Here is a 24,466-nt window from a genome sequence, read left to right as displayed (position 1 = left end):
ACAATCTTTTTGTCACAGTGACTTTGCCACGCACTCTGGACAGAAGTCTTAGTCAGCTTTGCTTTCCCTTAGAGTAATTTTGTTTAGGTTGTGTTTCTCTAATTCAGTGATGGGAACGTCAGGTCATACTGTAACAAAGCTCCACTGAAGACAAGTATTGAGGGTTTTTCCCCCCTTCACAATGCTCCTTATCCTTCAGAAGTGCTTCTTATATTGCCATACAAGAAAACCATATTTATTTGTTCTTGACAAATCCATTTCTTTGTCATCCTGTGTACTTAGACATTGTCTGTTTAGTTTTATTTTCTTGGAATTTTTATAGAAACTGGAGCTTCCTGTCCACATTTCTTGTTCTTCTCTCTCTCTCCTTTTTTTTTTTTCCCTTTTCACCTTTACAAAAACATGCTTGATGATGTTTTCTTTTCCACGTTTTTTTTCATCCAGAACATCTTTCAAAATCTGAGATAATCTGAGATAATATTTAAGACATCAGGAAATGTCTTAAATAGAATGCGATGAAATTTAACATGCCCAGTTGATATAAAATAAATTATTTGACTAATATCTGTAGTTCTTTTCCTATAAAAATCTGAGTGCATGATTATTTATGCTGGTATTTCTTGGACTAGTTACTGCTCAGGTAGCTTTTTTTGTGAGGACTGGTAACAGATAAAAGACAAAACTTCTGCTTTTGTGACAATATATGCTGACAGTTTCTCCATGCCACAGAGTCATTTTAGCATTCTGAGTGCTTTTGTTGTTCTTACTAATGGTGCACTTACAGAAGCTTCCTTTATCTCATGACGTCTCTTGTTAAATGATCTCATTTCATCTCTAAATTCACATTTTACTGACTTTATTCTCAAGTAATATGTAGTTTGATTGTCAGATTGGTCTTACAGCAATTTTTTCTTTTCTCTAATAGTTGTGTTACCTGAATCATCTTACAAAAACAGATTCTGGCTTTCCTCTTTTTGTGTGTCAATAACATAGCCATAAACCCATGGTGGACCTCCCTTTGTGGCATCATATTACTTACAATTATTAAGCTACTCATAAGGGAATGGAACAAAAGAATTTGCTATGGAAATCTTGTTTCACTGATACTCACTATACTTATACACAGGGCAATAAAATGTTTTTGGTTATGATACTTCACCTGAAAAACAATTACAGCTCTTTGGAAAGAACACCACATTTCACGACTATTAAATTTATTCAGTGGTGCTACCATCCTCATGGGCCACATAAGAGGTATGAACCCATCAACAGGCAGGAATACACAAGTATTCCTTTAGTCTTACTGTATTTACACTAGAATTAATTGAATTCACTGAGTGGCTGGCTGGAAAGGAAAGCTGAGCTGATAAAATAATGGGATGTGATTTCTCTAATCGTCTCCCAGAAGAATGAATTTCACTGAGCAGTGAATTCGTTACCAAGTGTCAGTTGCAGAATATAGATAATTTTATTATCTGAGAGACTTGATGCTCAACACCTTAATCTTGAATCATGATATGGCAGTCCAATTTCTCCTGTTTCTACCTGTGCCTTCAGGTACAGGAAAGGTTAACACTCACCTTAGAGCTTGTATTTCAGAAATTACATCCTGGAATAGTACAATACTTCAGACACAGTACTTCATTGCATTCATACATGTACACTGTAAAATTCTAGGCCATGTTCAGATATTTGAGGTGTTATAAAAATATATATATATATATAAAAACCCACAACAGCAAAGCCAGATTTGTCAGACCACCTGTGAGCTAGGATTGATAACTTACAACTAGTAATGAGATTTAAACTTGTACGTAACACATAGCATAACCAGATCAGACCATATGTTCGTCTAATACTGATGCCCAGAAGATGGCAAGGATATAGCAATATTTCTCCATAAAACTTTCCCAAACTCCACTAATTTGCAGCTCATGGACTCTCTGAGCCATGGGTCACATTGCGTTTATTAGCTCTTCTGAATTATTATTATTATTATTATTGGAAATATTATTATTGTTCTGAATTACTGTTCTGTTATTAATAATAAATGTTCATTCATCCTGACCTAGCAGAAAAGGTTCTGTTAAACTATACCAATAACTATACATCACGAAAAATAATATCCATGTAATCATTTCCATTTTCTTTCCTTTCTTAGTAGGTCTGGATTAAGTCCATCATGCTACAGGGAACAGTGTTCAGAAAGAGAGTGGTAGATTTCCAACTGATCCTTCAGCATTTTTCTGTGTCACTCAGCACAAAAACACCCAATTCAGATTTTATGATGCTATTGTGCTAATAAATCATGACCCACATCTCTTTCACTTCATCAGGGACTTTTGCAAAAAAACAATCCCAAGAATAGATCAGAAAGCCATCATTTTTTTCCTGCCTGTAATCACTTGACAAAGGAGGACATTTCAGATTGATTCAAAATTGCTCTTAGAGACTGTATTTTGTCTCAGGAAAACCTGATGCATTTTCACATAAAATTGATTCTGTCCCTTAGAAAAATGAAAAGTCAATTGTTGTTCATGCAAAAAAATGTTGACTATTTTCAGCTCTGCCACAAATGCCACAGCTTACCCGGAAAGGGAAAAGATTTTCACGTTCTTTGCTCTTGCTGCATACTGTTTGGAGAACTCAGACCTTCTGTACATTTCCCTGAACACGCTGAAAGATTAGAAATAATGAAATATCCCCAAACACAATATATCGATACAGGTACAGTGTAAACATTATGTACAATGAGAATAGCAAAAGAATTCCTTTAATTCTAACACATTTACCTATGCTCAGATCTAAGAACCCAAGTAAAGCTCTCTTGAAACCCGCTAGCAATTGTGAATGTAGAAAATCCCACAGCTGTTTTATCTCCAACACTCATACTATTCCAGCTTATCCTATCATGATTGCCTTTCTGGCTTAGGTCCTTTTCATTTCATATTCACAGATTTCTTGGAAAGAAAGATTGCTTTTGTTTCTGAAGTTTTCATCCAGTTCTGATCTTAGGATATATTCTGTTTTTAAAATGTTTTGAAGATACTGTGCCCCACTAGCTGATCTTAAAGGAGTGTGTTCCTGATGCAGTTTGAACAGATGCAACATCTCACAGTAATTCAGTCTGAGAGCATGGCACTCCAGTCATGCTTTAGTCTTGCACACTCTTCTGTTGAGATTTTTTCCTTCTCCTAACCTAAGCTCAAGGCAAAAATGGTATTCAGACATTTTCATCAGTGAGAAGTCAAGATACAGATTTGTATATCTGTATCTGCATGTATGTATATCAGTATCTGCAAGAGCAGAGGTCTGTATGCAAAAAAAATAAAAATGCTTTAAAGTTTTCTTCTCAGGTTGCCCAGAGAAGGTATGGAGTCTCCTCCATGAGGATCTTCAGAAGCCATGTGGACACTATCCTAAGCAGCCTGCTCTGAATGTCCCTAGTGAGAAGGAGCTGGACCAGGCAGACCAAGAGGTCCATGAGTACAGTCACATCATTCTTTGGCTGATAATTCTCTAATAGAGCACTGAGTTAGCAATGGCCAGAATTCAACTTTTAAACTAGATTTCCACTGACACAGATTTGTCTGGATGTGGAGAAGAGTGTCATTTCTCAACCAACAATATTGTGTGCCAACAGCAGCTGAAAGAAGGAAAGGAAGGGAAGAGAGGGAAGGGGAAGGGGAAGGGGAAGGGGAAGGGGAAGGGGAAGGGGAAGGGGAAGGGGAAGGGGAAGGGGAAGGGGAAGGGGAAGGGGAAGGGGAAGGGGAAGGGGAAGGGGAAGGGGAAGGGGAAGGGGAAGGGGAAGGGGAAGGGGAAGGGGAAGGGGGAGAGGAAGGGGAAGGGGAAGGGGAAGGGGAAGGGGAAGGGGGAGAGGAAGGGGAAGGGGAAGGGCGAGAGGAAGGGGAAGGGGAAGGGGAAGGGGAAGGGGAAGGGGAAGGGAGGGAGGGAGGGAGGGAGGGAGGGAGGGAGGGAGGGAGGGAGGGAGGGAGGGAGGGAGGGAGGGAGGGAGGGAGGGAGGGAGGGAGGGAGGGAGGGAGGAAGGAACTCGGAAGGAAGGAAGGAACTCGGAAGGAACTCAGAAGGAACTCGGAAGGAAGGAACTCGGAACTCGGAAGGAAGGAACTCGGAAGGAAGGAACTCGGAAGGAAGGAAGGAAGGAACTCGGAAGGTAGGAACTTGGAAGGAACTTGGAAGGAACTTGGAAGGAACTTAAGGAAGGAAGGAAGGAAGGAAGGAAGGAAGGAAGGAAGGAAGGAAGGAAGGAAGGAAGGAAGGAAGGAAGGAAGGAAGGAAGGAAGGAAGGAAGGAAGGAAGGAAGGAAGGAAGGAAGGAAGGAAGGAAGGAAGGAAGGAAGGAAGGAAGGAAGGAAGGAAGGAAGGAAGGAAGGAAGGAAGGAAGGAAGGAAGGAAGGAAGGAAGGAAGGAAGGAAGGAAGGAAGGAAGGAAGGAAGGAAGGAAGGAAGGAAGGAAGGAAGGAAGGAAGGAAGGAAGGAAGGAAGGAAGGAAGGAAGGAAGGAAGGAAGGAAGGAAGGAAGGAAGGAAGGAAGGAAGGAAGGAAGGAAGGAAGGAAGGAAGGAAGGAAGGAAGGAAGGAAGGAAGGAAGGAAGGAAGGAAGGAAGGAAGGAAGGAAGGAAGGAAGGAAGGAAGGAAGGAAGGAAGGAAGGAAGGAAGGAAGGAAGGAAGGAAGGAAGGAAGGAAGGAAGGAAAAGGAAGGAAAAGGAAGGAAAAGGAAGGAAAAGGAAGGAAAAGGAAGGAAAAGGAAGGAAAAGGAAGGAAAAGGAAGGAAAAGGAAGGAAAGAGGCTTGAAAATGTTGCTGTCAGTGGCATAGAATCATACAATGGCTTAGGTTGGAAGGGAAATTAAGGAATGTCTAGTTCCGGCCCCCATGAGCGTCTCTGTGCATTTACTAGAACACAATAAATTTAATCCTCTGGTCCAAAGCACAGCTGGTTTGCATAGCTGCATTCATTCTCAGAGCTCATTGGCAGTCTATCATATTAACTCCATAGAATGCTCCCTTGACTATTGGCATTTTCTTAGATACAGATTTTTGAAGAAGGGAGAATTAACTCTTGGTTGGAGCAGCAATTCATACTGACCTCATCTCTTCACCCCTCAGGCAATTCATACACTATCCACTACCTGCACATCAGAAGAGTGCACAGTTAATTATTCATGAAGATCTGAGGCCTTTAAACTCCATTGATTTCTCATGTCTGGCTCTTGATTGCATCTGGTAAATTCATTCCTGTTTAATGGCATTAAGTATTTTGAATAATTAATATGGTAATTTATCCTGAGCTGAGGAGTAAATGTTACCTTCTGTTGGGAGAAGTATTGGAAGGGGAATAGTCTATAGGGCACTTTTCCCACTTCCTTTAATGTCAACATGGTACTTAATGTAAATGCTTGTCTGAAAGCTATTGCTTCTATGAGACTCCAGTGCCAGCACAATTGGGAGAGCAAGCATGTGCACAGACATTTGTTTTTACATTGTGGTTTTAATTGCCTGAAAAACAATCAAAACAACTAACACCAAATATAGAAAAGTTAAACCACAAACAAACCTAAAAACATGTCTTTGATCAATCATGGTCTTCTCAAATCAAGGAAAATTGAGACTGCAGTTGTTTCAAGAGAAAGACTGAAATCTGGGACCCGAACTCATAAAAGCAGTATTTTACAGTACACTCTCAGAAACATAATTTTTTTTGGTGTTAATATACTTGATAATGACTTTGGAATCTTCCTGTCCAGCCCAGGGGAATGTAATCCCTTTCGTAATGGACCTCAGCTTTGAGACATATTTGTCTTTCCTCATTACTCGTATTAAAATTTATCTAACACTCAGAAGAATTACTTAGTTATGATTTTACTTCCTTTCTATCTCATTGTCTTATTTTCTATATTGCTAGTTATACTCTTCAAGTACTAACATGATAATCCTCAGACTCTGAAATCATCAGTACACAGAAATGTTAGGAAAACAAATCCAACATCTAAAATCAAAAGAACTTCTCCTTTGATTTACCTCTCACTTAAATACTCCTTTCTGCTCTGTGAAACTGTGCCAGTAAGCACTCAGACACAAGGATGGAGTTTGAAAAGTCAGAAGTGTTGCTAAATCACTTTTCATTAGAAAATACATCTTAATGAATCAGGATCCCTCCTAAACAGGAGCGTTAATTAACCAGTGATGGTTCACTCTGACTGAACTCTTCAAAGTGTTTTCCATCCTTCTGCATCTTCCCTTCTTGGATTTTCTTCTGCTAGACTTTTTTTTTTTTTTTTTTTTTTTTTTGTCTGTGACAATCTTTTCATTTATTTCTCTGATACTTGAATCTATTTCTGATATATTTTCTTCAGGACTGCATATTATTTCTGAGGATCGGAATGAGAATTAAAGAGATTTTCTTGTAAAACTAAAATAATGCAGTAACCACCTCTACTTACTAAATTCAGATAGAGTTCCAGTTGCACTATTTCTGAGGTTAGGCAGCAGTATTTCATCACCAGCTATAACATCTACATATCTGACAGTGCCTACAGAGTAGTTTCGTCCCTATGGCATGACTTCAGTACAGTCAGATCCAGAATATAAACTTCTGCTGAGTGGTCATCTCTTTGACCTGTAGAAAGCGACTGAGATCTTCAAAAAGATGGAGTTCTAGGTTCCAGCTGACAGCTATAACATGTGTTCCTTCCATCTCTGATGGATTGTTAAGACCTTGTTATCTTTCAGCTCATGCAAACTGCCATTCTGTCACTGCTGTTTTATCATGCCCTGAAGCAGAGAAAAGCACTGACAAAAGCACACAGCAAGTTTGGACAGATCTGAAAGCATCCGTGTTTCCAGATACCTCATAGCACTGCTTCTTTCTCCAGAATGCCCATTCCTTTCCTGGGATGCCCAATTTTAGCTTCAGAGATGCATTCTGCTGTATAAACAGTTGATCTGTGGGGACACACTCATTTTTTAGCAGAAATGTCCTGGGGCTCCTATTAGAAGATAAAAATTCTTAAATACATTTATTTGGCTGTTTGCCTACAATTCAAAGCATTTAATATCTAGTGCAATCTTAAATAATTCATTAGCACTTGATATGTCTAATACCTCTATTGAGAGTGCCAATAAATGAGGTTAAATGGGAGTCCTGCTGATTTCTTGTACTTACATTGGTTTATACCCTGATAAATATGTGTTTTACCAGACATTAAATTAGCATTAGGGAACAAATGCCTTTTAGTCAGAGAAATGAGTGAGAGGCATTTTCCTCTCTCTGTAACAGCAAAGACAGTATTTCCTCTTTAACCTTATATGTTTATTTGAATTACATATGGTGAATATGTATGAGAAAGTGATCCTTAAGGACCAAGCTGTGAGGATCAACTCAATAGCTTCAAAATACAGATTAAAAGCCAGCTGTCAGGGGTATTTGACTGTGCTCTCATGTTTCCTTCTGTGCTGCTAAGCAGAGAAATAAAATAAATGTCTGAAATTATGAGGAAACTTAAAATACATACATTTCATATAAATATAAATGAATTCTTGTATATCTTCAGTTCAACAGCATCTGTCCCCCTGTGTATTTACAATAAATTTAAATGAATACCCAAACATTGACTATATATCTTGGAAATATTGCAGCCTGCACTTTGTAGCTGCCCAGAAGGAACATAAAAAGTCTGCAGATCTTTAGGATGTGAAATGCTTCCTATATCTTAACCTTTGCCTCTCTTCAATGTCTTTAGAGCTTTCCTAATATGCAAAAAGATTCCCACATGGAAAATCTCTTAGCCCAGCGTCCTGATTGTCCACATGTTACTTGTAATAAAATCTGAATCCATAAGGAAATACTAGACTTATTCTTGGGAGAGTTCACTAGGAAGACTAAGAAGTATATGGCATGACAGAATAATGTAGGCAGGGAAAGACTACAGTACCCTCCATTCCAGAGTGTGATCACAATTGCTGACATAATTCCTGAAATTCTTAGCTTAGTTGATCTTGCAATTTGCAAGTTTAACTGTAAAAATCAAAGATGACTCTTGATGAGTCCTGACATTACATATTTTGAGGTTTAAATGGTTACTAACAAATATGCACAAAACCCACGATTTTTAGGTTGCATGAATCTTGTAACAAAGTGCATTTAATATAATAGGCTTCATACAAGAACCTTATGTTGTCTGAGATGTATTAGTATATCAGAAACCTCTGCACAGGGTCACATCCACAGGACTTAAAACAGACCTGAGCACTAAGCAGGATACACAATCCAGGTAGGACGCCTTAAGTTAGGTGCATTATTATGGACCAAATACTGCCCATTGAGCAGTACTGTATTATTGTTCCCTATTGCTTTTCTTCTTGGCAAGTTTGGTTAAAAGACTCCAAGTTACAGAAATATGACTGTTAGGAACTTTTAGGAGGTGGTTCTTGGCAATCAAAATTAAGTCAGATTGTAAAATCACTGCTTTTACAGAAAAAATATTGTAGTTTTGTTATGTAGTTTCAGCATATTCTAATAACTGAATGGCAAACAAGTTGATATGTGTAGGAAATAACATTTGTGATATAAAGAAAGTTCTTTATCATAGAAATATGATAGCTTCATCCTACTTTCCTGAATAAAATATATCTAAATATTTTAAGTGTAAATTTTCTTCAGATTTCTTGTCCATTTGCTACAGAAGAGTAATTGAGTTTTGATAATTCCAAAATCAGGGCTGAATGTGGTACACTTCTGAAGAATAAGAACAATTTATTCAAATTTCTTGTGGTGTTACTTAAAGTGAAACAATTCACATTGTGAAGAAAATGTAGTAAATAAAGATTTCTTTTTCTCTAAGGTGAAGATAGTCTTAAATAGAGAAATCAAAAAGTGGGATGTGCTGTAACTACTTAATGTCTCATAGCATTCTTGAAGAAATATCTCATAGCAGTTTTACAGTAATACAGGGATAATAATACCAGCTCTCTGAGTCCTAAATGAAATCTCTAGCTAAAAATGAGTACATGGAGAAGACACGTATTGACTTACTGCTGTATTTCAAAATGAGGAAAGTTAAAATGTATCCTTTATTTTAGCACTAAGTTTTTGGAAAAAAAAAATTAAAAAAAAAACCCTACTTCTTTTGAAAATATTTTCCTTGATTTGGTTTTATCCCAGTGTCAATAAGAACATCTGGGCATTTCTCATGGTTTTCATTTGATTTTGTTCCCTTTTGAAAAAAATAAGGTAGGCATTGCTAAGGAGTAGTTCCAGTTGATCCTGATAGAGACAAGAGGATCACTGAAGGAGTCTTCCAGATGAATTTTCTGTTTTGAATATCAAAATATCTTCTGATGGGAAGCATTACTAGAAGTAAAAATATTTTGCAAAAGAACTATTTACAATATCCAACTAGCTAAGTAGTTTATTTATTCATTATTCATTTAGTTATTTTTCAAAGTCTTTTCCTTGTCTCTACCTAAACAAAAGTTCCATTAAATGGAGCCTGACTGCAGTACTTCCAGTGTGAGCTGTTGAAAACCAGAGTTGGATAAAATAAATAATACCACGCCCGACCTACTGATATTAAAGCAGATGTTATGAAAGAATTAGTCAACTACTAGTAAGACTATAATTTAAGTTCCAGGATTTTTTTTTTTTTGTTTGTTTGGTTTTTTTTTTTTTTTTTGTACTGTTTTAAACATCATTTTATAGGAAGAGTTTTAAAAGATATCATTTCTTTGACTAGCATCTAACCACACAGCATTCTGATGCCTCGTAAAAAATAATTTTTACTCAAAAACCACGTGTTTGCCAGTAGCATTTTAATTAGGTGTAAACCAGCATTTATGATCCCTTTCAAGTAAAGTGAAATCTTCAGTTCTTCTGTGCTTTTGCTGGAATAGTCAGGCAAATTCATACCCCTTGAAAAAGCAATTTTTTCGCAAAATGCTGATCCTAATGCTATATTTGCAGAAGCTCAACTGTTTATCTTCTTCGCCCACATACACCATACGGGGCATATGTAGGACACATTGACTGGCTGGAATTAGCAGAGCCATTTGTGAACTGCATATAAATGTATCATTTGCACATAATTCTCTGTCATAATAGCTAATTTAGAGAAGGTGATAGCACCATCATTTTTTTTTTCCAAGTTGATGTTTATGGAAATGATTACTTCATCCAGCAGTTGTATTTCTCAGAGCAGAAACAAAATCAGACCCAGACCATGTTAGAGCATGTTAGAATTCAAAGCTCAGTATAGATAGAAGCAATGGGAACTTTGTTTTAGAGAATAAGAAGGAATACGTAGTTCATACCCACTCTAGATTGAAATCATGTCCCAGTGTCACAGTTTCTCCTTTTTGAAAACCTCCAGGGACACTGCTTTCCATTGCAACAGGGTGCCCAGAGAAGTGGTGGGGTCACTGTTTCTGGAGTTTTCAAGAAGGTAGCAGATAGAGCAGGGATGGGCATAGTTTAGCAGGCATGATGGTGATGGGTCAAAGGTTGGACCAGATGATCAGAGTGGCCTTTTTCAAACTTTATGATTCCATGAAATCATGCTTAAGCACTTCCTAAACACTAGAGATATCAGTGGATTTATGTGCTAGCCAAACTGTTATCATGTGAGCTCTTGCTTTATTTCAAATGTAGTTATGAGGCTCAGTGCTCACTAAAATGTGATCACATCCTTTCATGGACAATGGAGTCAGCAGGTTGCCCAGAGAGGCGGTAAATGTCCCATTCCTGGAGACATTCATGGTCATGCTGGATGGGGCTCTGAGCAGTCTGATCTAGCTGTAGGTCTCCCTGTTCAATGCAGGGGGTTGAACTAGATGACCTTTAATGGTCCCTTCCAGCTCAGAACATTCTATAACTCTGTGATTTTATGTGGGATAGGAACTTGGCCCAAGGAGAACATATGCATGCAGTGCAGGGAAATGAGTAGGACAAAAACTTGACATGCCAGCTCAAAGAGCATCTGGTACTGAATTTTAGAAAGGATTGAGCAGTCCTAAAAACAGTGAAGCATTTTGCATCTTGCTTAGTCCAAAACTGATCTGCGAAGTTTTTTTCAACTAGTCATCAGAGAAAAGAGGTTTCAGAATTTTTATGGTGCTCTGGATCCGCTTGTTGAAATTCAACTATACCTTTTTTTAGAAACAGAAATGACAACACTCCTGTATTGGCATTTCTCAAATCAAAATGAAAATATGCCAGCTTCACTGCCTCATTCTCTTCATATTACCTCCAGTGTTAAAGAATGTTATTCAAGATAATAAATTTCGGACCTTGGGTCATGACCAAAGATTTCAAAAGGCATCAGATGCTGTATCAACAACTCCTTAGTTTCTCCAGGGACCAGAAGAGAGGAGCAAATGTAGGCTATGACTAATATCTGCAAAATTGTGTTCTGCTTTGACTTTCTGGCAGCAGCTCAGTTCCTTGTGGGAGTGAATGAGTGTTAATACTTACAGAAAGCAATTATATTTGATTCCTTTCCTGAGTTTTGAATAAACTAAGTTGCTGCTGAGAATAATGCCACACAGACACAGATGAAACAGAAGAGGTCTGCATTTCCAAAATTGTGAGATATGCTGGTGTACTGTTAATCACAGCCATTTACTAACAAGAAGCAGTCATGTGAATGCAATCACTTTATGGTTACTAAAGACATTTTCTTTAGCCCAGAGTGCTAAGGTTTTAATTTTTTTTTAAACTGAAATATCTGTTGCAGCTGCCATTGAGAATTATAACTGACAGAAGAAGTAGACAGATTTTTAATATTTTGGTGCTTTCATTTATGAATGTAAGCTCAAAATATTGATATTTCTACACTTCTTGGATGTAGCACCTTGAGAAGACTAGCCACTGCTCACAAAAGACCTGTCTTATCTTAACTTAAGAGTGCACTATTATAGACTCTAACTTTCCACCAGATGTGCGGAGTAGAGTTAGGGCTGCAAGATAAGCACCATCTAAAATAAGACTTCTTTCAGCTCTCTTTCACCCATCTGTTACTGCTGAAGAAATGCTACTCTGTGGGCAAATTATGTCTTTACGGGATGTTTTATCATGGATCTTCACCAGGCAACTATTAATCTTAAATCATGCTTTTATCAAGTGTTTATTCTTTTATTCCCTTCAGGCTTAGTGATATCAATATCATGCCTGTCATGAACTATGACAAACGACATCTTCTCCATTGCTGTGGAAAATAAAGATGCCTGAGAGGCAGTGACTTAATAGGAATTTAAAGAGGTAAAACTTGATCTAGGAATAAAAGTGAAAATGTCCAGCAAAATGACATTACATTGCCATGCTCATTTAGGTATCTCTGTGGCAAACAAATATGATATGAACATGGCCAAGCAGCTGCATAAGACTGAATTATTCATAAAATTAACTGTTCACAGCCATATAATACCCATCAGCTGCATATGAAAATTCACCGAATGTGTCCTTCAGTGTGTGCCATATTATAATAAAATGTTTGCATTCCTGCACACTCCTGCTGTCTATTTTGGAAGCCATCTACTCAGCACTGGGTAGACTGCATCTGGAGTACTGTATCCAGTTCTTGACTCACCATTACAAGAGAGATGTGCACCTGCTGAAAAGATCTCAACGCAGAGCTACCAAAATGATGAAGGGAATGAAACACTAATCCTATGAGGAAATACTGAAAGAGCTGGGACCATTCAGCCTGAAGAAGAGGCTTGGAAGGACCTTGTTGAAATTCATAGATAACTGATGAGAGTGTGCAAAGGGGATGGAGTTAGGTTCTGTTCAGTGGTGCCAAGTACAAGGCCAAATTGACATACAGGATGTTCTGTTTGTATTATCAAGAAACATTTCTTCATTGTGTGGAAGACAGAACACTGACACAGGTTGCTCAGAGGGATTGTGGAGTCTCCTCCTCAAAAAGGTCTTCAAAAGCCACCTGTACATGGTCCTGGGCATCCTGTTCTTGGTATCTTGCTTGAACAAGGATTGGATAGATGACCTCCAGAGGTCCCTTCAGATCTTATCCATCCTGTCTTTCTGTGACTCTAAGGGACTAAAGAAACATTTATGAAAACTGTTATATCTCTGGAATGTTTGCATCTCAGCTGTGAGAAGTCTTCACTATATCCTGAGTGTCATTCAATTTCAACTGAGAGATTTATTACTTCAAGTCATAACCAGAATTTTCATTTTCAGCATGTGTCATGGTTTTATGTTTTTTGTTATTGGTATTCCACATCATAACATCATGAGAGGTACTGGGAGTTAAAGAGTTAATGCTCCAATTCCATGCACTGCTAAATTTCTGGGTATCTGGCTCTCAGAAGAAAACTACATACTCCAGAGGACTTTGTGTTCCCATTTCCCACCCAGAGCGAAAGATGGAACAGCACATAAGTGCTAAGACTTCCTTGTTTGCTGGTCATCTCAGAAGTGGAGGTTCCCTAGCTGTCTCACCTTCAGCTTTAGCATAGGGCCTTCAGTTTTCAGACACTACCTCCCTCATTTTATTTGATTTCTTAGCTTCAATTCCAATTATACTGTATCATACTGTATTATTTTGCATTCCAGTATCTTATTTATTTAATCAATTTTCCTTCTCAGATTGCTGCCACTGTTTTATTTTTAGGCCTGTCTCTTTACTCTCTCCCTTTCCCCCCCTTCCCTTCTCCAAGAGAGTGGGTCCATGGGTCCCCCACCCTATTAGTCATGAAACCTGGCTGAACTATCCCACAAACCATTGACAATAAGAAATTGACTTTCTACAGAGACAGTAAGTGGAAGATCATGAAGCTTGAGCTGTCTTTCAGTGACCTACATGATTAGTCACCACCGCTTTCTCTGAGATGTAAATGTTTCATTCCTCATAGGGGCGTTCTGTCATATTAATCAAACAAGAGTGTGATGTAGCAGGTTTACTTTCTGTACTAGAGGTTTATCCTTGTGTATATCTTGAACATCACATCAGTTACAGAGAAAAAAAATACATTCAACTGTTGCCCAATCAGTTAAAAAAAAAAAAAAGAAAGAAAAAAGAATCAAATAGACATATCTTTCAGATTAAAAAAGTAAAAGGGACCATAGTATCAGATAATTAATATAACTGAATAACAAATCAACAGGAATGGATATCAATCTCTTTGTGAACTTGAGGCCACATATCAACAATTGCAAAAACAGAACTTGTAATTGGGTGGGTCATAATGAGAAATGTACAAAGGCTGGCAGTGAAACTGGGAGGAATATAGAAGGTAAGATTTATCATTACCTTTTTTTATTTTTTTTTCATATGTTTTCAAAGATCATGAGCACGTTTTCTTGTCTCCCCCAGAAACTTTTTAATGTATTAACCAAGTCCAATAAACAAACAAACAAATCAATAACTAAATAAAAATGGGAGACACAGAATAATGTAGAATCTGTAAGTAAGATAACACAAAAATAGTAAACTACAAGAAGAGTGAACTTGAAATGTCACACATGGGAGAAAAATTGCTGTGCAATTAGACATTTCCTAAGACAACCAAAAGCTCACATGAGATTATATAATAATTTAAAAGATTAAAATAATCTTATATATAAAATACAGAGAATGATAAAGATGAGTGTATACACACACGATCCTCATGTTTGCCAAAGGCTTGTCATAGAACATAGGTTTTCTGGGAAACCAGAATGAGTCAGACTTGACATATGAACCCGTAAGAAAGCAGCCTTCATTAGCTTCAGTGTTTACAGAAAACTTTCTGTCCCTAATTTATTCTTATCAGCAAGACTTCAGAGAAGCACCTCTTCCTGCTTCTTTCTTTCAAAGACCACCTCTCTCTTCCTGAACTTCTCTCCTCCTCTGAGCTTTCTTATTTAATCAAAGCCAACTTTTCTTCCTGACATTTTCATTGCGCTGTTATTTTTCACAGGGATGAGCCCTGATTCCCAGTCTCAAAGGCTTTTCTTCTACATCTCCACTTCTCTTTAAAGCCACGTAAAGGAAATTAAGTCTGGGAACTGAATAAAAGCAAGAAGATAAATAAATAAATGACACACAGAAACCTTTGTTTTAAATTCTGTATGCAGCAAATGGAAGGTGGATAGCATTCTAGATCACATCCATTGTATTTGCATTATGATGACAATGTATGAAGCTGACAGGTCTAAGCTGTAGTTTATATGTTAATCAAATGCTGTCTTTATTATTTCTCTAGCATTTTTCATTTAAATTATTGCAGACTAAGCGTAGTCCTCAAAGTTATTCCTAAACTGTACCCTTTTCAAGTACAATTGCTATCTACTCTTGAAATATCTGTTCATTTCAAGTAATGTATAGATTTTAAAGCTCAGTAGAGAAGAGATAGAAGTAATTACAGGAAAAAGACTGTGACAAGTGATGACATCTCATGTGTCTGAAAATGACCATGTGTTGTTTATGACCATGTTTGATTTCTTTTGTATGTATAAGATCTTACCATCATCTTGCATGCTTTTGTAATTTCATCCTCCCAGAATAATAGGTTTTACAAAAATAATGTTAAGTCTTTTTACTAGAGGGGAACCAAGGTACAGAAGATGCAGCTTGCATGAGAAAAAAAAAAAAATACATCTGAGATTGAATCTAAATTTGTGATATATTACATTTCCTTCAAAGAATAGGGCAATCCCCCAAAATCTAATGAAGTATTCAAGAAAAGCCCTAGATCAAATAACACTCCCATGTTCACTTGCTTCACCGAGCAACTACCATTTTTTAAGCTAATGCTAATGGATTCATGTTTGCTACATCTAAAGAGGTTCAGGTCAATGTTCTCTCTCATAAACTAATCTATCTTCAAGTTTGGGAATAGGTGGACAAGGAGGGCAGAACAAGAACAAAGTAAGGGTATTATACTCCAGCAGTGTAGTAGTTAAATTTGGAAAGAGCCTCTAAAAAGTATGAAATGTGTGATCCTACACAAAACAGGTTTGATGTCAGAGCAACATTAGTTTCTCAAGGTTTTTCATCTCAGAATGGAGGATACACAGCACATCAGGGAAATCTCTTGTATTTATTCATGCCAGCATTTTTATACTCGTATTCAATAGGAATAATTCTTGCTGCCTGATATGTGTTTTGCATATTGTCCTTTCTCTTTCAACCTGCTCCATTCAGATAATTTTTCTGTAGAATTTATACTGAAACCGTCACCCTCCAGCTTGTGCACAGAACCATACAAGCTTGTTTTGAATTTAATGAGACTTCAGCTGATCTATACAGCCCATCAAAGTCACTTGTGCAGAGCTTTGACCTTCCAAATTCCATCATGTCATTCTTAGATGGTGCTGGAGTGGAAGGAAACAAACGGAACGGAACAGAACGGATCGGAACTAAAGTAGAGTAGAGTAGAGTAGAGTAGAGTAGATTAGAGTAGAGTAGAGTAGAGTAGAGTAGAGTAGAGTAGAGTAGAGTAGAGTAGAGTAGAGTAGAGTAGAGTAGAGTAGAGTAGAGTAGAGTAGAGTAGAGTAGAGTAGAGGAATAGAAATAGGATAGGATAGGATAGGATAGGATAGGATAGGATAGGATAGGATAGGATAGGATAGGATAGGATAGGATAGGATAGGATAGGATAGGATAGGATAGGATAGGATAGGATAGAAATCAGCCAAGATCTAGCCCAATTACCTAAAAAATTCAGGACTAAATAGAAGTTAAATTTATTATTGAGAACATTGTCCAAATGCCTCTTGAACGCTGACAGGCATGTGAGGACAGAAATCCCTCTAGGAAGCCTATTCCAGTTTTGGACAAACATAATGGTAAAGAATTTTTTTCTACTGTCCATTCTGAACCTTCCTGGTGCAGCTTTGTGCCATTCTTTCAAATCTTGTCATTGGTTACAAGAAAGAAGAGGCCAATGCCTCCTTCTCCTCTTCTCCTACTCTGGAAATTGCAGAGGGCAATGAGGTCCTCTGGAATTGTATACTATATATATATATATTCCAACCTCATCTCCTTCTATGACTGGGTGACCAGACAGGTAGATGAGGGAAAGGCTGTTGATGTAGTCTATCTGGACTTCAGCAAGGCCTTCGACACGGTCTCCCACAGTATTCTCCTGAGGAAAATGGCAGCCCGTGGTGTGGACAGGTTCACTCTTCTCTGGGTGGAGAACTGGCTGGAGGGCCGTGCCCAGAGGGTAGTGGTTAATGGAGTTAAGTCCAACTGGCGTCCTGTTACGAGTGGTGTCCCCCAAGGGTCAGTTTTGGGGCCCATCTTGTTTAATATCTTTATTGATGACCTAGACGAGGGAATTGAGTGTACCCTCAGTAAGTTTGCAGATGACACCAAGTTGGGAGGATGTGTCAAACTGCCTGAGGGTAGGGAGGCCCTTCAGAGGGATTTGGATAGGCTGAATAGCTGGGCTGAGCACAATGGGATGAGGTTCAATAAGACCAAGTGCCAGGTCCTGCACTTTGGCCACAATAACCCCATACAATGCTATAGGCTTGGGGCAGAATGGCTTGAAGAATGTAGAGAGGAAAAGGACCTAGGGGTGTTGGTTGATGCTCGGCTTAACATGAGCCGGCAGTGTGCCAAGAAGTGGCCAAGAAGGCCAACAGCATCCTGGCCTGTATTAGAAATAGTGTAGCCAGCAGGAGCAGGGAGGTGATCATCCCCCTGTACTCAGCTCTGGTACGGCCGCACCTCAAGTACTGTGTTCAGTTTTGGGCCCCTCACTACAAGAAGGACATTGAGGCCCTGGAGCGTGTTCAGAGAAGGGCAACAAAACTGGTGAGGGGCCTGGAGCACAAGTCTTATGAGGAGCGGCTGAGGGAGCTGGGATTGTTTAGTCTGGAGAAGAGGAGGCTCAGAGGAGACCTTATTGCACTCTACCACTTCCTGAAGGGGGGTTGTGGTGAGGAGGGGGTGGGTCTCTTCTCCCTGATAAATAATGACAGGACGAGAGGGAATGGCCAGAAGTTGCGCTGGGGAAGATTTAGATTAGACCTGAGGAAACATTTTTTCTCTGAAAGAGTGGTCAGGCACTGGAATGGCCTGCCTAGGGAGGTGGTTGAGGCACCGTCCCTAGCGCTGTTCAAGAAGTGTTTAGATGAGGTGCTAAGGGATTTGATTTAGTAGTTGGGTAGGGATGGTGATAGGAGGATGGTTGGACTAGATGATCTTGTAGGTCCTTTCCAACCTTATGAACCTATGAACCTATATTACTCTATATATCCTAACTTGATATTTCCTTGTTGAACCATGCTGATCTCTGATCATTCCTATTCATTTTCTTTCACTTGAGGATATTCCCGTTCTTTAATGAGATTGTCCTTGAAGATGACTGTATGGCTTCTGGGCTATACTTCAGGACAACATCCCATAGCATCATACGTACCAGCTCTCTAAGCAAGTTTGCTGTACCGAATTGCAGTCTTAATTCTTCTACCTCTACTTATCATTGCTTTCACAGTCATTAACTGTACTATCTTATGGTCACTAGAATCAAGATCGACTTGGATTATTGGTCTCTTGACAATTCTTTATTTATAAACTATAGATCAAGTGTATTCACAGCGTGTGATTGTGATTTCCACAGAATTACAGAATTGCAATATAATTGTATTTGGAAGGGACATCTTGTCATACTCTCCTACTCAAACTGTGTCACCGAGAGCAGGTTGCCCAGAACCATGGCCAGACGCTTTTTGATTAACTCCAAAGCATCCATCACTTGTATAACAAAATTACCCCTGACATCTTGTAGAAATCTACTTGATTACTTACTTCTCACTGTGTTCCAGCAGATGGTGCATGGATAAAAATTTGCCATGGCCAAAATTTGTGTTTTGGAGTTTTCCAGATCTTGAACTATCCCAGAAGTGTCCCAGTGTCAAAACATTTTCAAGTCAGAATTTCTTGGGAATTATGTGATTTGCCTATTGCTCAGCAAGAGATAAGTATCACCCTTTTCTTAAAGCATATGAGGACAGAGTGACTAAGCATCCTCTTAGATCTCAGAGACCATTCTCAGTAAAAACATTTGGATGTTTCCTTAGGGTTTGTTGAAAATAAGCAGTAACTTTTCGGATATGTCCCTTAAAACAACCTTATGAAAATTTTTATTATCTGTCAACATCTACAATTTTTATTATCTGTCAACATCAAAAAAACAAGAAAATTTTTATTATCTGTCAACATCAGTAGCCATTGAGCATCTCAGCTTCAATATAGTGTGGAGCCATTATTCATCTTTACCTGCTATAAGTACTTTATTCACTTATTTTCCAGATATGCCTGTACGTATTCATTTTTGTAGTCAATTCTATCTCTTTTGTTCATAAACTATCCACTGATATTGTTCAAATTTATTTTGGTTTCTAATGTATGTAAGAATGGCTTATATCTAACACATACTTATTCTAATTAAATGCTTTTCCATGTACTTTTGTTCTCCTTGTCATTTTTCTGCTTTGTACCTTCTGAATTACATTAATTACTCTGCTCTAAGTCTTTCTTTCTTCTGATTGTGGATGTATCTTTCTATATCTCTCTACAAATTTTCATCTTTTTTATAGCCTACTTTCATCTTCCTGTCAGCAAAGGATGATTAATAATGTGTGGCCTTTCTGAGACTATCATTCCCTAAGCATCTAGTAAAATGCATTTATTTTTTTTTCATGTTATCTGTGTATTACTATCTATATTTCTAAAGCATATTGAAGAAAAGTAGGCAATGATTACCTCCTGCTGTGCAATAGGTCATTTGACAGGTCTAGCATAAATGCACAGACATTGACCTCCCATAACACATTTTTCTTTCTCCTGTATATTGAAATAACTTTGCGACAATGAGCTTTCTCTCTGTGCCTTTTGTTGAAATATTTCTGAAATTCTCCAGTTCACATCACCATGTAAATATTCCTGAAACAAAAAACAGAACTGAAATCTGCTCTGCCTTCCAAGGAAATAAGTGACCATATTTAAGTGACTTTGTTAGATTCTCCATGTTAGCTCCTCATGTTAGCTACTTCAGATGTTCAGTGGAATCTGTCATACTTTCAGTTCAGTTCATACCTTGTCTTCTACCTTAAGAGCTCATAAACAGAGGAAATAAGCTCTTCTTTCTTTCAGGTTTTGTGTTGTTTTAACATGGCTAATAATATGGAAATGAACAAAAGTCAGCTTATTTCCTTTTTTTATTTTTCCAAATGGACACCCCAGCCTACTCCATCACTTATGCAGCTCACATTGCATTTAATGGAAGGAAAATATTAAATAAATTTAGTTAGGCTTGCCATTTAACATAGTGTTTTAATTGTTGCAATCACGATGGCTTCCATTTCATGACACATGAACTAAAGAAGTGTCAAAAAATACAACTGAGATACTTTAGCATCAGCTACTCCCCGTGTCTTCTACTGTAGCATTAATAGGGAAAGCTATAATAATTTTTGTTAAGTGACTACTACTCTGCCCTGATGAGGCCTTACCTGGAGTATTGTGTCCAGTTCTAGACTCACTGGTATAAAGAAGACAGGGATCTCCTTGAAAGAGTCCAGTGGAGGATCACAAAGATGAGGAAAGGTTGAGAGACCTGGGACTGTTTAGCCTTGAAAAAAGAAGACTCAGAGGGGATCTGATCCATGTCTAGAAATATCTAAGGAGCGGGAGGCAAAGGGACGAGGCTGGACACTTCTTATCAGTGTGTGATGATAGGACACAGGTAAATGGTCACAAACTGATGATAGGAAGTTCTGCACAAGTGTGTTGGGAAATTCTCCACGGAGAGAGTGACCAATGCACTGGCACAGGCTACACAGAGGGGTGGTGGAATCTCCTTCTCTAGAGAAATTCAAGACCAACCTGGACGCATACCTGTGCAACCTGGTCTAGGGAGCTGTTTTGGCAGGGAGGTTGGACTAGATAATCTCTAGAGGTCCCTTCAAACCCTTACAGTTCTGTGTTTCTGTGATTAAGGCCCCATTTTACTTCTTCTGTAGTGTCTTCTTTTGCTTCTTAAAGAGATCTTCAGGTTCTGTTGAAGTCCCTGTACCATGGGGACGGGACATAGAGCCCACCAAACAGTGAAGAGAACCCTCCTGAAGGCACAGAGAGAGATAGTAAGTCTTTATAGCTCAAATATATATGTCCTTTTGTCCCTGGAACGTGTTCAAAGATTGGCAATAAAACTGGTGAGGGGTCTGGAGCATAAGTCTGATGAGGAGTGGCTCAAGGAGCTGGGATTGTTTAGCCTGAAGAAGAGGAGGTTCAGGAAAGACCTCATCAGTCTACAACTTCCTCAAGGGAGGTTGTGGTGACAGAAGAGTCAGCCTATTCTCCCAGATAACTAACGACAGGATGAGAGGCAGTGGCCACACGTTGTGCCAGGGAAGATTTAGATTGGATATGAGGGAAAATTTTTTCTCTGAAAGAGTGATCAGACGCTGGAATGGACTGCCTAGGGAAGTGGTGGAGTCACCATCCCTAAAACTGTTGAAGAAGCATCTGGATGAGGTGCTAAGGGATATGATTTAGTAGCTTAGTGGGTAGGGATGGTGATAGGAGGATGGTTGGGCTAGATGATCTTGCAGGTCTTTTCCAACCTAGTGTTTTTTTCTATGTTTCTATGTTTCTATGTTTCTATTATTTAGTTCCTAATTCACATAGGCATTTTGGCCTATGCTCTGAATGAAATTAGGCACATTAGTTGCAACAATGGCCCTTGCTCTTAGAATCTAATAGTACTGTCCTATGGGATCCTGAATGAACCGAAGAGTTACAGGAACACTCTTAACCATAAATCTCTGTTTCTGACCATTTTCTATTATTGAGGTTTGCATTCTTTCTAAATGTTTTTAAAGTAGCCAGAAGTATTGCATCAATCTGCAAAATTCTACCTCTCTCTCTCTGGGCAGCTAATGATGTAATTCCTTCTGTCTGAAGTACTGTAACATTTAAAGAAATACCCAGTTCAATTTTACCTAATTAAGCAGATATTGAGAATTGCAGGAAATTATCTTTGTTCTTTCACTCCACAAGTCTAAGCTTAGCACAATACAAGTTCACTTCGATCTCCGCGTGATGAGAGACTCTTCAGAAAGTATGCTGAAACTCATATTCCTTCTCACTTTGTCCATCAGGATGTTTTCCACCTCTTCTTGAAAACTTTTCCCATCTTTCTTTCTTTATTCTCTGCAACTCACTGAATGACTTCATCCTCCAGGTAGGAAAATTGAGCCTTGGAGGAAATATTTTTTCACCTCCTTTCTAAGGAAGGAATATGCATGCAGCTGTGTTGTCTAATGGACTAATGAGCAATTTCAACTAAATTCAACAGAAAGGTACAGCTCATAAATACGAACATTATCAAAAGGCTTAATGAGAATGATATTCAAAGTTGATGTGAGACCCACAGAACCCTTGGTATTCTGTGAGCTCAAGTTATTTGAATGGACACTGGAAAATTCACATATGAGAAAAGTAAAAGAAATCAGAACTTATAATCCCTCTATTTATATAATTGTTTTAAACTTCCTATTAGAATATATCTCCTTAAGATTAAAGACCTTATAGGCACAATTTATTTTCAGGTCATCATTTTATTTAGGTGTATTAAAGTGCCTTTTTCCCTCCTGTGTTGAAGTAGTTCTTTGCTGAATCTAACAACAGACATAACAACAATTTTCATTCTGATATCGATTGAGATCCATTTAATTCATGATCTCAGTCTCTCCAGAGACCATCAAGAAATGTAGTTATGAGGAAAAACAAATATATTGAAGAAGTAACAATATCCCATGAACAACCAATAAACCAAAAGCTAATTATTGATCAAAATTTTTTCCTCAAAGAATTAATTTTAGAGGATCCATGAGTTTAATTTTGGTGTATGCACTATACAGGAAAAAAAATTGTTTTGTTGTTCAGAAACACAGCAAACAATGCAACGAAGCATGACACCCTACCCCCACCCAATCTAGCTTGCAGCTCATACTTAAAGGGATAAAAAAATTGCAATATTGATCACAGTTTGTTATTCTGCTTTAGTGATTAAATACATCAGCCACACCATCAAAGCAGTGAGAACTGATTAATCATTCTCTGGAATAATACATGTAGCTTTTATTTAAAGTGTAGGTGGAAAGATTGGTTCTGGATTTATTCTTAGCTCAGCTAGAATTTGCCCTTTTACTTTCCTTGGTCTTTGGTTACTTTTTCTTGATTTTTTCCTGATTCCTTACACTTGTTATACTCAACAGCAGGCAAATCATCTTGAGGTCAGAATGTCTAATTTGGGAACTGTGGATATATTAAAGGCTGAGATACTGAGCTGATGTAATGTTTCACCTTGGTCAGTACCAGTGCCCACTGAGCTGCTCACTCCTTCCCCTTTCTCAGTGGGTCAGGGGAGAAAATAGGATGAGAAAGCCATCAAGTAAAGGCATGGAGACTTTGTGAAGAGTTCATCTCTTCCTGGGGAGCAAACAGTGCTTCCTTATTCCACTGTCTTTTAACCTTCTTAAGATTCTACAAGTCCATTTCTGCCAACCCATATAGAACTTCATCAAAGTGATAACCTCCTACTACTCTGGAGAAATGTATTTTGATTCAGAGCTAATCAGTGCTGAAAATCACAGAATCATTTGAGTTGGAAGGGGTCTTTTAAGTCCATCTGGTCCAACTCCCCTGCAATTAATAGAGACACTCATAGGTTGCACATGTGCTATTATTTTTAGTGCAGCTTTTGCTTTAAAATCTCAATGTGTTTTGAACTGAAAATCAGAAAGCACAAAGGAACAGTCAGTTTTCATCTAACATGTCAATACCAAAAACTAGAGGAACAGACAATATATATTCATAGACATAGAAAGAATGAGATCCAAGCTGTTGGCTTTTGTGGTTTTTGTTTTTTGTTTCTTTTTTGTTTGGTTTTTTTTTTTTGCTCTAAATGATAACCAAGCTCCAGCTGGAAAGCTGTTGAACAAGCTTATCATGGGACAGAACTCAAATGGGTTAACTTAGACACCCAGTAGACTTCATAACCTCCAACCCAGTGTGATTAACACAGATGTAGGCTTTATATCCAATTGAAGTCCAGTTGACTGTGGTCATAAGGAATTTGAAGTTTAGGCTTTCCTAAAAGAAATCTTGTAAAAATCTGTAACACAAATGGAGAAAAAATCATGCTGATCCATGTAGTAGTCATACAGAATAATAAAATGTTGCATTAGGAATTTTTTTATCTATCTCAATTGCTTTAAACCTATTTTTTTTTACCCACACTTTCTATAGAATTCATGAACAAAATAGAAATGTGACTCCTTTGCATGGTAGGATTAAGCTGAAACAATAAGGAAGTGTTTGTCTCCAACTAGGACAGATATAGAAGAACAAACAGCCATAGTTTACACTACTGACTCCGAGCAAAGACTTTGCCTGAGGGGGATAGTCTTCAATTTGGATGAATTGAGCACAA

Source organism: Cyrtonyx montezumae, unplaced genomic scaffold, assembly GCF_038088225.1.
Source record: "Cyrtonyx montezumae isolate F1298 unplaced genomic scaffold, pur_monq_1.0 scaffold_8, whole genome shotgun sequence".
NCBI lineage: Eukaryota > Metazoa > Chordata > Aves > Galliformes > Odontophoridae > Cyrtonyx > Cyrtonyx montezumae.
The sequence above is the reverse complement of the archived record's forward strand: the minus strand, read 5'-3'. Positions refer to the sequence as shown.